General features: G+C 37.1%; 2 pseudogenes; one reads left to right on the top strand and one right to left on the bottom strand.

Moving 5' to 3' along the window:
• Window positions 1-8715: 8715 nt before the first annotated feature.
• On the bottom strand, window positions 8716-10255 carry LOC115840743 (protein phosphatase 1 regulatory subunit 12A pseudogene; annotated as a pseudogene).
• Window positions 10256-10382: 127 nt separating this feature from the next.
• On the top strand, window positions 10383-11374 carry LOC115840776 (testis-specific Y-encoded protein 1 pseudogene; annotated as a pseudogene).
• The last annotated feature ends 2524 nt before the right edge of the window (window positions 11375-13898 follow it).

The raw sequence follows: 13898 nt of genomic DNA, 5'->3' as shown, positions 1-13898 counted from the left end.
ATACATATACAGAGAGAAGGAAAAAAATGAAGGAATGGATCAAATACAGTAGTCCCCCCTTATCTATCTGCGGTTTCGCTTTCTGTGTTTTCAGTTACCTGTTGTCAACCTCCATCTAAAAATATTAAATGCAAAATTCTGTAAATACTTCATAAATTGCACATCATACTGAGTAGTGTGAAGAAGTCTTTTACTTTCCCACTCCCTGGGACATAAATCATCCCTTTGTCCAGTGTATCCTGTCTGTGAAGTCACTTAGTAGTAATTTCGTTTATCAGATCAACTGTCATGGTATCACAGTGCTTGTGTTCAAGTAACGCTTATTTTACTTAGTAATGGCCCTGAAGCACAATAGTAGTGATGCTGGCAATTAAGATATGCCAAAGAGAGGCTGTGAAATATTTTCTTAAAGTGAAAAGGTAAAAGTTTTTGACTTAGTAAGGAAAGAAAAAAATTGTATGCTGAGATTGCTAAGACCTATGGTAAGAACAAATCTGTGAAATTATGAAGATGGAAAAATAATTTATGCTGGTTTTGCTGTCACACCTCAGACTTCAAAAGTTATGGCCACAGTGCATGATAAGTGCTTAAGTTAAGATGGAAAAGACATTAAATTTGTACAAGAAGATATTTTGAGAGAGAGACCACATTCAGATAACTTTTATTACAGTATATTGTTATAATTGTTTAATTTTTATTTATTGTCTCTTATTGTGCCTAATTTGTAAATTAAACTTTATCATAGGATGTATGTATAGGAAAAAACAGAGCTCAATTTCAGGCATCCACTGCAGGTCTTGAAACATCCCCTGTGGTCAAGGGAGAACTACTGTAGTTATGAATGTCTTTAGGAACCAAAGATTTCAGGTGTATGATAAAAAATTACATACCAAAGATGTTAAGTAAAAACCTTATAATCCTAAATTTGTTTTTCTCCCTAGAGTTATTGAGATATAGTTGACATAGCATTATGTAAGTTTAAGGTGTACAAAGTGATAATTTGATACATGCAATATATATTTATAATGTGACATTTACCACAATATGGTTAGTCAACACCTTCATCACCTCACATAGTTATTTTATTTTTGTGGTGAGATCATTTAAGATTTACCCTCAGCAACTTTCAAGTATATGATACAGTATTGTTAGCTGTAGTCACCATACTATACATTATATCCCCAGAACTTATTTATTATATAACTGGAAGTGTGTACCATTTGACCAGTATCTCATCTTCCCTGGCCCTCAGACCCTGGCAGCCACCAAACTACTCTCAATTTCTATGAGTTTAGCATTTCCATATTTTATATATATGGGGTCATTGAGTATTTATATTTCTCTATCTGACTTTACTTACCATAATGCCCTCAGGGTCCATCCATGTTGTCACAAACGGCAGGATTTCCTTTTTTTCCCCAGTTTTATTGAGATATAACTGACATATAACAAACATTGTATAAGTTTAAGGTATACAGCATAATGATATGCATATATTGTGAAATGATTGCCACTGTAAATTTAGCTAACATCCATCACTTCATATAGCTACAGGTTTTTTTCCTGTGCTAAGAACTTTCAAGATTTACTCTGTTAGCAACTTGCAGACATATGATGCAGTATTGTTAACTATAGCCACCGTGCTGTACAGGAATTCCTTCATTTTTTATAGCTGAATTTTATATATGTGTATATATATGTATATATATATATAGTCATATGTAGTTTTTAAAAATAAATTTATATATTTATTTTTGGCTGCATTGGGTCTTGGTGGCTGTGCACGGGCTTTCTGTAGTTGCGGTGAGCAGGGGCTACTCTTTGTTGTGGTGCAGGGGCTTCCTTGTTGCAGTGGCTTTTGTTGTTGCGGTGGCTTCTCTTGTGGAGCACAGGCTCTAGGCACACGGGCTCAGTACTCATGGCTTGTGGGCTCTAGAGCGCAGGCTCAGTAGTTGTGGCGCATGGGCTTAGTTGCTCCGCGGCATGTGGGATCTTCCTGGACCAGGGCTTGAACCCGTGTCCCCTGCATTGGCAGGCAGATTCACCACTGTGCCACCAGGGAAGTCCTGTCATGTAGTTATAAAAATGACTATTGTGATTAATGCTGCAGTGAACATGGGGGTGTAGGTATCTCTTCAAGTAGTGATTTCACTTCCTTTTGATATATATGCCCACAAGCAGGACTTTTTTAGAAACCTCCATATGTTTTCCATAATAGCTGTGCTGATTTACATTCATACCAGTAGTGTATAGGGTTCCCCTTTCTCTGCATCGTTGCCAACATGTTATCTGTCTTTTTGATAATAGCCATTCTAACAGGTATGAGGTTAGAATGGTTTTGATTTGCTCTTTTCTGATGATTAGTGATGTTGAGCACATTTTCATATACCTGTTGATCATTTGGATGTCTTCTTTGGAAAAATGCCTATTCAATTTCTCTGCCCATTTTATAATCAGATTGTTTCTTTGCTATTGAGTTGTATGAGTTCCTTATATATTTTGGATATTAACCTCTTACCAGATCAATGATTTGCAAGTATTTCCCCCCCTTCCATAGGTTGTCTTTTCATTTTGTTGATTATTTCCTTTTCAGAAGCCTTTTAATTAATTAATTTAGATTTATAATTATTTTTATTTTTAAAATTTTTTATACATCTTTATTGGAGTATAACTGCTTCACAATGCTGTGTTAGTTTCTGTTGTACAACAAAGTGAATCAACCACATGCATACATATATGCCCATATCCCCTCCCTCTTGAGCCTCCCTCCCACCCTCCCTATCCTACCCCTCTAGGTCATCACAGAGCACCGAACTGATCCCTGTGCTATGCTGCTGCTTCCCACTAGCTATCTATTTTACATTTGGTAGTGTATATATGTCAGTGCTACTCTCACTTAACCCCAGCTTCCCCTCCCCTGCCACCCATGTCCTCAAGTCCATTCTCTATGTCTGCGTCTTTATTCCTGCCCTGCCATTAGGTTCATTTTTATTTTAGATTCCATATATATGCATTAGCATACGGTATTAGTTTTTCTCTTTCTGACTTACTCTGTATGACATATACAATGGAATATTACTCAGCCATAAAAAGAAACGAAATTGAGTTACTTGTAGTCAGAAGCTTTTTAGTTTGATGTAGTTCCACTTGTTTATTTTGTTTTTATTTCCTCTGCTCTCAGTGTCATATCCAAAAAAAATCATTGCCAAGACCAATGTCAAGGAGCTTTTCCCCTGTTTTCTTCTAGGAGTTATATGGTTTCAGGTAAATTTAGTCTTTAATCCATTTTGAGATAACTTTTGTGAGTAGTGTAAGGTAGGGGTCCAGTTTCATTCTTTTGAATGTGGATACCCAGTTTTCCCAGCACCATTTAATGAAGAGATTATCCCTTCTCCATTGTGTGTTCTTGATGAAGATTAGCTGACTATATGTGTATGGGTTTATGTCTGTGCTCTCTATTCTGTTCTGCTAGTTTATGTGTCTGTTTTTATGGCAGTACCATTCTGTTGATTACTATAGATTTGTAATATAATTTGACATCAGGAAATGTGTTGCCTCCAGCTTTGTTCTTCTTTTTCAGTATTGCTTTGGCTATTCAGTGTCTTTGTGGTTCCTGATGAATTCTAGGATTGTTTTTTCTATGTCTGTGAAAAATGCCAATGGAATTTTAATAGTGGGTGCATTGAAACTACAGATTGTTTCGCTACTATAGACATTTTAACAATATTAAATCTTCCAAGCTATGAACACAGATTATCTTTTCATTTATTTGTGTCCTCTTCAGTTTTTTAAATTGGTATCGTATAGTTTTCAGTTTACAGTTTGAGTTTATACCTAAGTATTTTATTGTTTTTGATGCTGTTGTAAATGGGATTTCTTTTTTTGGCCATGCTGTGTGGTTTGCAGGATCTTAGTTCCCTGACCAGGGATCGAACCCAGGCCCTCAGCAGTGAAAGCACTAAGTTCTAACCACTGGACTGCCAGGGAATTCCCTGGGATTGTTTTCTTACTTTCTCTTTCCAATAGTTCATTGTTTGTATATAGATGAATAACTGATTTTTGCATATTGATTTTGTATCCTTCAGCTTTTCTGAATTTATTATTTTAACAAGTTTTTTGGTAAAGTCTCTAGTTTTCTGTACAAGCATACTTTGCTTTATCATGCTTCACTTTATTATGTTTTGCAGATGTTGTGTTTTTTACAAACCAAAGGTTTGTGGCAAGCCTGTGTTGAGCAAATCTATTGGTGCCATTTTTTCAACAGTATTTGCTCACTTTTTGTCTCTGTGTCACATTTTGGTAATTCTTGCAGAATTAGAAGTGGAGCCTGAAGATGTGACTGAGGCGCTACAATCTCATGATAAAACTGTAACGGATGAGGAGTTGCTTCTTATGAATGAGCAAAAAAAGTGGTTTCTTGAGATGGAATCTACTTCTGGTGAAGATGTTGTGAAGATTGTTGAAATAACAACAAAGGATTTAGAATATTACTTAAACTTAGTTGATAAAGTAGCGGCAGGGTTTGAGAGGATTAACTGCAACTTTGAAAGTTCTGTGGGTAAAATGCTATCAAACATTGCATGCTACAGAGAAATCATACGTGAAGGAAGAGTCAATTAATGTGGCAAACTTCACTGTTGTCTTATTTTAAGAAATTGCCACAGTCACCCCGACCTCCAGCAGCCGCCACTGATCAGTCAGCAGCCATCAACATTGAGGCAAGACTCTCCATCAACAAAAAGTAAGACTCGCTGAAAGCTCAGATGGTGGTTAGCATTATTTAGCAATAAGTTATTTTTAAATTAAAGTATTACATGATTTTAGATATAATGCTATTACATACTTAATAGACTACAGTATATATATATATTTTACATCTTTATTGGAGTATAATTGCTTTACAATGGTGTGCTAGTTTCTGCTTTATAATAAAGTGAATCAGTTATACATATACATATGTTCCCATATCTCTTCCCTCTTGCGTCTCGCTCCCTCCTGCCCTCCCTATCCCACCCCTCTAGGTGGTCACAAAGCACCAAGCTGATCTCCCTGTGCTATGCGGCTGCTTCCCACTAGCTATCTATTTTACGTTTGGTGGTGTATATATGTCCATGCCACTCTCTCGCTTTGTCACAGCTTACCCTTCCCCCTCCCCATATCCTCAAGTCCATTCTCTAGTAGGTCTGTGTCTTTATTCCCATCTTACCCCTAGGTTCTTCATGACATTTTTTTTCTTAAATTCCATATATATGTGTTAGCATACGGTATTTGTCTTTCTTTTTCTGACTTATTTCACTCTGTATGACAGACTCTCGGTCCATCCACCTCATTACAAATAGCTCAATTTCGTTTCTTTTTATGGCTGAGTAATATTCCATTGTATATATGTGCCACATCTTCTTTATCCATTCATCCGATGATGGACACTTAGGTTGTTTCCATCTCCTGGCTATTTTAAATAGAGCTGCAAATAACATTTTGGTACATGACTCTATTTTGAGCATAGCTTTTATATGTACTAGGAAACCAAAACATTTGTGCGACTCACTTTATTGCGCTCTTCACTTTATTGCAGTGGCCTGGAACTTTACCCTCAATATCTCTGAGGTATGCCTGTATATAAGGTCATGTCATCTGCAAACAGAGACACTTTTACTTTTTACTTTTCAATTTGGATGGCTGTTTTCTTTTTTTTTTTGACAATTGCTCTGGCTAGTACTTCTAGTACTATGTTCAATAGAAGTGTCAAGAGTGGGCACATATTTGTGAGCTTTTCAGTTTTGCTTCTGTTATTGATTTCTTGTTTCATACCACTGTGGTCAGAAAAGACACTTGATATGGTTTCACTCTTCATAAATATGCTATGACTTGTTTTGTGATCTATCTTATGATTTATCCTGGAGGATGTCCTGTGTGCCATTGGGAAGAATGTATATTCCTTTGCTGTTGAATGAAATGTTGTGTATGTGTCCATTTGATTTAAAATGTAGTTCAAGTTCCTTTGTTGATTTTCTGTCTGGATGATCTATCCATTGTTGAAAGTGGGGTATTGAAGTCCTCTACTATTACTGTAGTTTTATTTCTCTCTTCAGACCTGTTAGTATTTGCCTAATATTTAGGTAGTCCGATGTTGGGTGTATATATATTTATAATGTTGTATTATCTTGATTAATTGACCCTTTTATCATTATATAATGAACTTTTTTGTCTCTGTTTCAGTTTTTAACTTATAGTATATTTTGTCTAATATAAGTATAGCTATGCTTGATCTCTTTTGGTTTCCATTTGCTTGGAATATCTTTTCCCATTCTGTAACTTTGAACCTATACATGTTCCTAAAGCTGAAGTGAGTCTCTTGTAGGCAGCATATAATTGGGTCTTGTTTTGTTGTTGTTTTTTTAATCTATTCAGCCACTGTATGCCTTTTGACTGGATAATTTAATCAATTTAAAGTAATTGTTGATCAGCAAAGATTTATTGATGCCATCTTATTGTTTCCTGACTGTCTTGTATTTCTATTTTTCTTTTTTTCCTCTCTTGCTGTCTTCCTTTGTTAATTGATGATTTTCCTTAGAGGTGTTCTTTGATTCCCCTCTCTTTATCTTTTGTGTATCTACTATAGGTTTTTGCTGTGATTATCATGAGGCTCACATAAAATATCTTATTCTATTGTAAGCTGATGATAACCTGATTACATACAAAACTACCCTTTACTTCCCCTCATTTTATGTTTTTAATGTAACAGTTTATGTCTTTTTATTTGTATATCCATTAACAAATTATTTTGGCTACAGTTATTTTTAATACTTTTATCTTTTTGAACCTTTCTACTGGAGTTAAGTGGTTAATACACCATTGTATGATAGTATTAGAATATTCCGAATTTGACTATGTACTTACCTTTACAATTGTGTTTTATATTTTCATGTTACTAGCTAGTATCCTTTCATTTCAGCTTAAAGAATTCCTTTTGGCATTTCTTGTAAAGCTGGTATAGTGGTGATGAACCTCCTCAGTTTTTGCTGTCTGGGAAAGTATCTCCCCTTCATTTCTGAAAGGCAGCTTTGACAGGTGGCTCTTGTTTAGGACCTTGATCCAGTTTGAGGTAATTTTATATATGGTGTTAGATAAGGGTACAAATTTAGCCTTTTGCATGTGGCTATCCAGTTTTCCCAATGCTATTTATTGAAAAAGACTGTTCTTTCCCCTTTTAATGGTCTTGGCATCTTTGTTGAGATCATTTGACCATATATGCAAGGGTTTATTTCTGGCTTCTCTGTTCTATTACGTTGGTTTATATGTCTTTTCTTATGCCAATACCACACTCTTTTGATTACAGTAGCTTTGTAATAAGTTTTGAAATCAGGATGTGTTAGACTTACAACATTGTTTTTCTTTTGAAGATTGTTTTGGTTATACAGGGTTTCCTGAGGTTACATATAAATTTTAGGATGGATTTTTCTATTTCGGCAAAAAGCATTATTGGAGCTTTGATGGAAATTATGTTGACTCTGTAGACCACTTTGGATATTTACATCTTAACAGTATTAAATCTTCCAGTCCATGAATATGAGATTTCTTTCCGTTTGTGTGTTTCTCTAATTTCTTTCAGCAATGTTTTGTAGTTTTCCATGTACAAGTCTTTTGTCTCCTTGATTAACTTTAGTCCCGTGTATTTTATTCTTTTTCTTGCTACTATAAATGAAATTGTTTTCTTAATTTTATTCCTGTTTTCATACGTAAATGTTGTGCAGTCACTCAAACTGTTCAATTATCTATGTATTTTATGCCCTCATAAGATCATGGAAATTCTCTATATTCAGATGTTCTATTCATACAATTCAAATCAAAATAAAATTCCCATAACTATCCTTGTACCTTTAAATATCTAGAATCCTGAGCTTGGTGGTAAGAACATAACCTCACGTCTTCATAAAACCCATCGAGAGAGAAGACTTACAATCCTTCTGGGAAAACACTCTTTCCCAACCCCAAAATAATCTCAGATAGGCAGTAGAACACAGTGACCTTCTAAAATGAGGAGGGACAAATTCACATTTTGTGTAATATACACTACAATCAGTAATGCAATTCGTGACCATAAGCTTTCCAATGTACAATTTATTCAAAAGTCTGAAATGTTCAGTGGATAAGGAGACAGTTACATGCTAGAAAGATGTAATAGTTTTTGCATGGTTTAATTAAAATATAAAGCTATTTGTCCAAATAAAAGCCATATTCATTATGTACTTGGTTTTTTTTTTTTTAAAGGTCACTGGTACATGTATAGTCTGGACATGCTGGTAGTATCAAAGTCAGTGCCTCTTCCCATGGCAATAACAATGCATTTAACATTAACTCATGGGTTAAATCTGGAAATGACTTCATAGCATTACTTTGGCTAGCACAACAATTTTAGACAACACTCAGATAAATATAGGTATTTGAAATGTGAAGCATTTATCTATGCAACTTAAATTGTGGTTGAAAACTATCAAATGAAAACTGAAAATAAAAGCACTTTACAGTAGAAAAGTTTTGTAAAGATAGGGTACTTTTTAAAGTCTTTATATCACATTGTTAGGAAATTTTGTTTTTAACACTATTATGGAATAGCCTACTTGTGTTAACAGATTTTTGAAATAAGAAAATAGTCAAGTGTGCCACGGGGTTTTCTAAATATCAAGCAACACACACTTATATATACAGTATCACTCAGTACCTGCAAAATGAATGTGAAGATTACAGGGTCTAATCTCTTATTCTACAATAATAAACAACAGAAACAACATCCTACCAGTGAAGGCAGAAAGTAGGACTTTCTCAATTGACTTTAAAGCATTCATATAAGAAATAAATGCATATTGCACAAACAATGAGAAAAAAATGTTCCTCCAAGCAACTCAGTTCCAGCTGGGGGACAACACAGCATTAGCCTGCACCTAACAACAATCTCAGAAGAGCACATGTTCTTTTCTGTAAATGATAAAGGTATGAAAACATAGAAATGTCTGCCACATGAAGAGTTATAAAGAAAAAATACAAACCCAAACTTAGATGTAAAGCAAAAAAACCTAAATATTGAAAAACTGAAAACTGGCAGATCAAAAAATGCTGAATAACTGTCTTCTGTGAGAGCCGAAAGTTTTTGTTGACACAAAAGTATTTACGTACAACTAAGGCTTGCTGGTTAAATATCTGAGGCATATCTGGCCTTGAACACTTTCTTTATATGCTGGAGTTGTACACAAGTTTTCTCAGTTATTTAAAATAACTAAATGAAAAACCCCACTTCTCAGCAGCTGCATTAACATGAAACAATGACCTCGATACAAGGAAAAAAAAAAGAAAAACAAAATGAAACAGAAATCCTAGATAAGTAGGCAATTGGCAGCATATCCAAAAATGATAGCCTCCAAGGATCCTTCCCAGTTTCCAGTGACTTTCAGTTATGGTCCATGGGATTACAAATATGTACAATTCCATTACTTGCTGCTTTTTATTTAATTTGGAAAGTTTGCTTGTGACTCTGCTCAAGTCCCCATTTTCATCCTTTAGCCTCTGGTTGTCTGCTTTTAGATCTGTTAACATTTTGAGCTCTTCTTTCACTTGAGATATTCTTTTTAGAGCTCTCTGTCCCCTTTTTTCCCAACTTCCAATAGTGACCTATCTGCAAATCTTTCTTGTCTCTGGTGGCCTTTTCTAATTGCAGTTTAAGATCTGTCAGTTTCATATATGTATCATGTAGCTATGCTTTCAGCTTTTCATTTTCAGTTCGAATTTGTTCATAAAGCTTTTTAAAGTCAGGTAAGTCATCCTTTTCTAGCCTGCTACTGTAAGTCTTTCTTTTTTTAAAGTAACTGTATGATCCAGAGCAACCCAGCAAGGAATTAATACCAATCACTAGATGACATAGAACTTGTTTCACATCTAGAAATGGAATCCACCTAAGTTTCTTTCTTATTGGATCTCCCATCTGTATCTGATTGTTGTTCTTTTTCATTTTCGTCTCTATCTTGTGTCCAAAATGAAACTCCTGTAGATCTTCTTTTCTGTCTTGGTCACTGTTGCTCTCTGATTGATTTAGGGTGTGCTTGTTTTCTCCTTTTTCTTCTCTCTTTTCTCCCTCTTTTTCATTTTCTTTTTTTAATCTTCTGGAATACGCAGAAGTTATACCTACAAGATTGTTTGGCCTGTTTAGATGACTTGAATCGTAGAGTGAACTGTTCATGGTAGAAAGTGAACAGGATGCCCTCACCCCCCACCCCGAGGTCCGTGGCGCAGGGTGAGTCTGGTCGCTGGGCCTGCTTGCTCTGCAGGCCACGTGCTGTGCTTCCACCTCCCGCTCCTTCGCAGCTGCCCCAGCTCAGGACCAGGGCCACATGGTGAGTGAGGCGGGGTCTGGGGAAGGCAGTGCTGCCCAGGGACCCTGGGTCATCCTAGTTGTGGGAGGGGGTGCTCAGGAAGCAGGGGCCTGTGGGTCCCCAGGTGCGGTGGGGGAGGTGGGTACAGCACGGACACTAGCTGGTGGGTCAGGCAAGGAGGCCACCATCTTCAGGGTGGAGGTCATGCAGCAAGGTGTGGCCCTGGAGGAGGGAGAGGTGGTGGGGATCTGGGAGGAGTTAGGGCTGCTGGTGGAGGACATCTTGCAAGTGGTGGAGGTGGTGGTGGAGGAGGAGCAGGAGGAGATGCAGGCAGAGGAGTGGGAGGAGAAGCCCCAGGAGCAGGGGCAGGAAGAGCCAGAACTGGGACCCACGACTGCCCGGCCCCTGCTGGAGGCACTGGGGGCCCTGCAGTTAGAGCTGAGCACTCTGAATGCCCAAGCCAGCAGGGCAAGTGCAAGATCAGTCAGAGGCAGAATCCTCAGTTGGATCGCAGAAGGGCCATCATCCAGGGCATTCCTGGCTTATGGGCCAGAGCCATTATGAACCAACCCCAGATATCGGCCATGATCAGTGACCAAGATGAAGACACGCTCAGCTGCATGATCAATTTGGAGGTGCAGGAACTGGGCCATCCCAGGCACCACTGCAGGTTGATGTTTTTCTTTCGGAACAACACCTGCTGCTGGAATGACATGATCATTAAGGAATATCACCTTAGCATTGCTGGATATAGGGCGTCTCGTTCCACTCCCGTCCAGTGGTTCTGGGATTATGAATGAGGAGCCCCCAACTGCAGGCAGGACACCACCAGCCTTAACTTCCTCAACTGGTTGTCTGACCACAACTGCCCAGGGTCTAACAGGATTGCTGAGATCATCGGCGAGGAACTGTGGCCCAATCCCCTGCACTACTACCCTAGGGAGGAAGGCTCCACCAGGACAGACCCGGAGATGAAGGTGCCGGGGGAGCCTCAGAGTTTGGCCAAATAGCACAAGAGGCAGGAGGCGTCTACAGATGCGGGAGACGCATGGTTGTATCTACCTATGGTTCTGGTGCCCAGGGGAGAAACGAGGAAAAGATGGCCAGTGAAGGTTCCAGAGAGCTGGGCCCCACATGTGGGGAATGATGCCCAGAGAGACATAAACAAGCTAACAAGTTACAAAAAAAAAAAGAAAGAAAGAAAGAAAGAAAGTGAACAGGATGGAGTGGTTGAACTTGAAGTCAGTTCTTGTCTGTAAGGCTGATAAATTTTTTTTTCTTTTCCATTATGTTTTATTACAGGATATTGAATATAGTTCCCTGTGCAATACAGTAGAACCTTGTTGTTTATCCATTCTATATATAGTAGTTTGCATCTGCTAATCCCAAACTCTCACTCCATCCCTCCCCACCCCTTCACCCCCGCTTGGCAACCACAAGTCTGTTCTCTATGTCTGTAAGTCTGTTTCTGTTTCATAGATAAGTTCATTTGTGTCATATTTTAGATTCCACATATAAGTGATGTCATATGGTATCTGTCTTTCTCTTTCTGACTTACTTTACATAGTATGATAATCTCTAGTTGCATCCATGTTGCTGCAAATGGCATTATTTCGTTCTTTTTTTATGGCTGAGTAGTATTCCATTGTGTGTGTGTGTGTGTGTGTGTGTGTGTGTATATATATATATATATATATATATATATATATATATATATACCACATCTTCTTTATTCATTCATCTCTCAGTGGACATTTAGGTTGCCTGTCTTGGCTATTGTAAATAATGCTGCTATGAACACAGGGGTGCATGTATCTTTTCGAATTATAGTTTTGTCTAGGTATATGCCCAGGAATGGGATTGCTGGATCATATGACAACTCTATTTTTAGTTTTTTGAGGAACCTCCATGCTGTTTTCCATAGTGGCTGCACCAATTTACATCAGCAATGGTGTAAGAGGGTTCCCTTTTCTCCACACCCTCTCCAGCATTTATTACTTGTAGACCTTTTAATCACGGCCATTCTGATTGGTGTGAGGTGGTACCTCATTGTAATTTTGATTTGCATTTCTCTAATACTTAGAATGTTGAGCATCTTTTCATGTGTCTGTTGGCCATCTGTATGTCTTCTTTGGAGAAACGTCTATTTAGCTCTTCTGCCCATTTTTTGACTGGGTTGTTTTTTTGTTATTGAGTTGTATGAGCTGTTTATATATTTTGGAATTAAGTCCTTGTCAGTCACATCATTTGCAAGTATTTTCTCCCCATCTGTAGGTTGTCTCTTTCCATTTTGTTTATGGTTTCCTTTGCTGTGCAAAAGCTTATAAGTTTGATTAGGTTGCATTTGTTTATTCTTTTATTTCTATTGCCTTGGGAGACAAGGCTGATAAATCTTATCATATGTTCTGAAGTACTTTTGTTCATATTTATCTTCTCTAGATGTTTCTGCTTCTTTCCTTCTTCCTTCTCTTTATCCTGCTTTCCTTTTCCCCCTTTTTCTTTTTCTTGTTCTCTGATTTGGGTACAATGACTTCTTCATATTGTTTTTTCAGCTTCCTAAAGATCAGTCTATGCTGTGTCGATCTTCTAGACTGTCTTGCTTGTCTAGATCTTGTTTTTCTTTGCGTTTCAGACTCTTCATCTCTAATGGGGTGAAATATGACCTTCATGTCTCCTTGACCTCTACTGTGGAGGAAAGTGCCCCCAACAGTTGTAGTCAGGGTTATGTATTGTGAGGTTTTTGATTACTTATTCAATCTCCTTACTGGTTTTAAATCTATTGATTTTCTATTTCTTCATGATTTAGTACTGGTAAGTTTTGAGTTTCTAGGAATTTGTTTCATCTAGATTATTCAATTTGTTGGTGTACAGTTGTTCATAGTACTCTCTTACAATCTTTTTTAGCTCTGTAAAATCAGTTGTAATGTCCCCTCTTTCATTTCTGATTTTAGTTATTTGAATCTCTTCTCTTTTTTCTTAGTAAGTCTAGTTAAAGGTTTGCCAATTTTGTTGATCTTTTTGAAGAACCAACTCTTGGTTTCATTAATTTTCTCTGTTGGTTTTTGTTGTCTATTTTGTTTATCTCTGCTCTAATCTTTATTATTCTCTTTCTTCTGGTAGAGCTAGGGAGCGTACACTCTTAATTATCATTATACAGTGTTCTATCACTGTAGAATTACACTGTATTATGAGTCTGAGTTCTTAGATGACTGGTTAGATCAGAATTCTCTAAGAGTAGCAGACCTCCATGTGTGATACAACAACACTCCCCTAAGCATTCCTAATTTTCCTTGTTTTATTTCACTTTTTAAATGGTACTTTTGTCATATTGCAATTTATCTTGTTTATTGTCTATCCATTTTGGTAGCATTTAAGTATGAATGGAACAGGAATATTTAGCTGTATTAAAATGATATAGCTGAAGCTATAAAAGAGTGCGTGACACATAGTAGATGTTCACTGAATATTTGCTGAACAACTAAATTATAGAGTGAATGAACAGTTTTACTCATTTAATAACCTGAGTGGAATTAC

Source organism: Globicephala melas, chromosome 3, assembly GCF_963455315.2.
Source record: "Globicephala melas chromosome 3, mGloMel1.2, whole genome shotgun sequence".
NCBI lineage: Eukaryota > Metazoa > Chordata > Mammalia > Artiodactyla > Delphinidae > Globicephala > Globicephala melas.
This window is presented reverse-complemented; position numbering and strand designations above follow the sequence as displayed.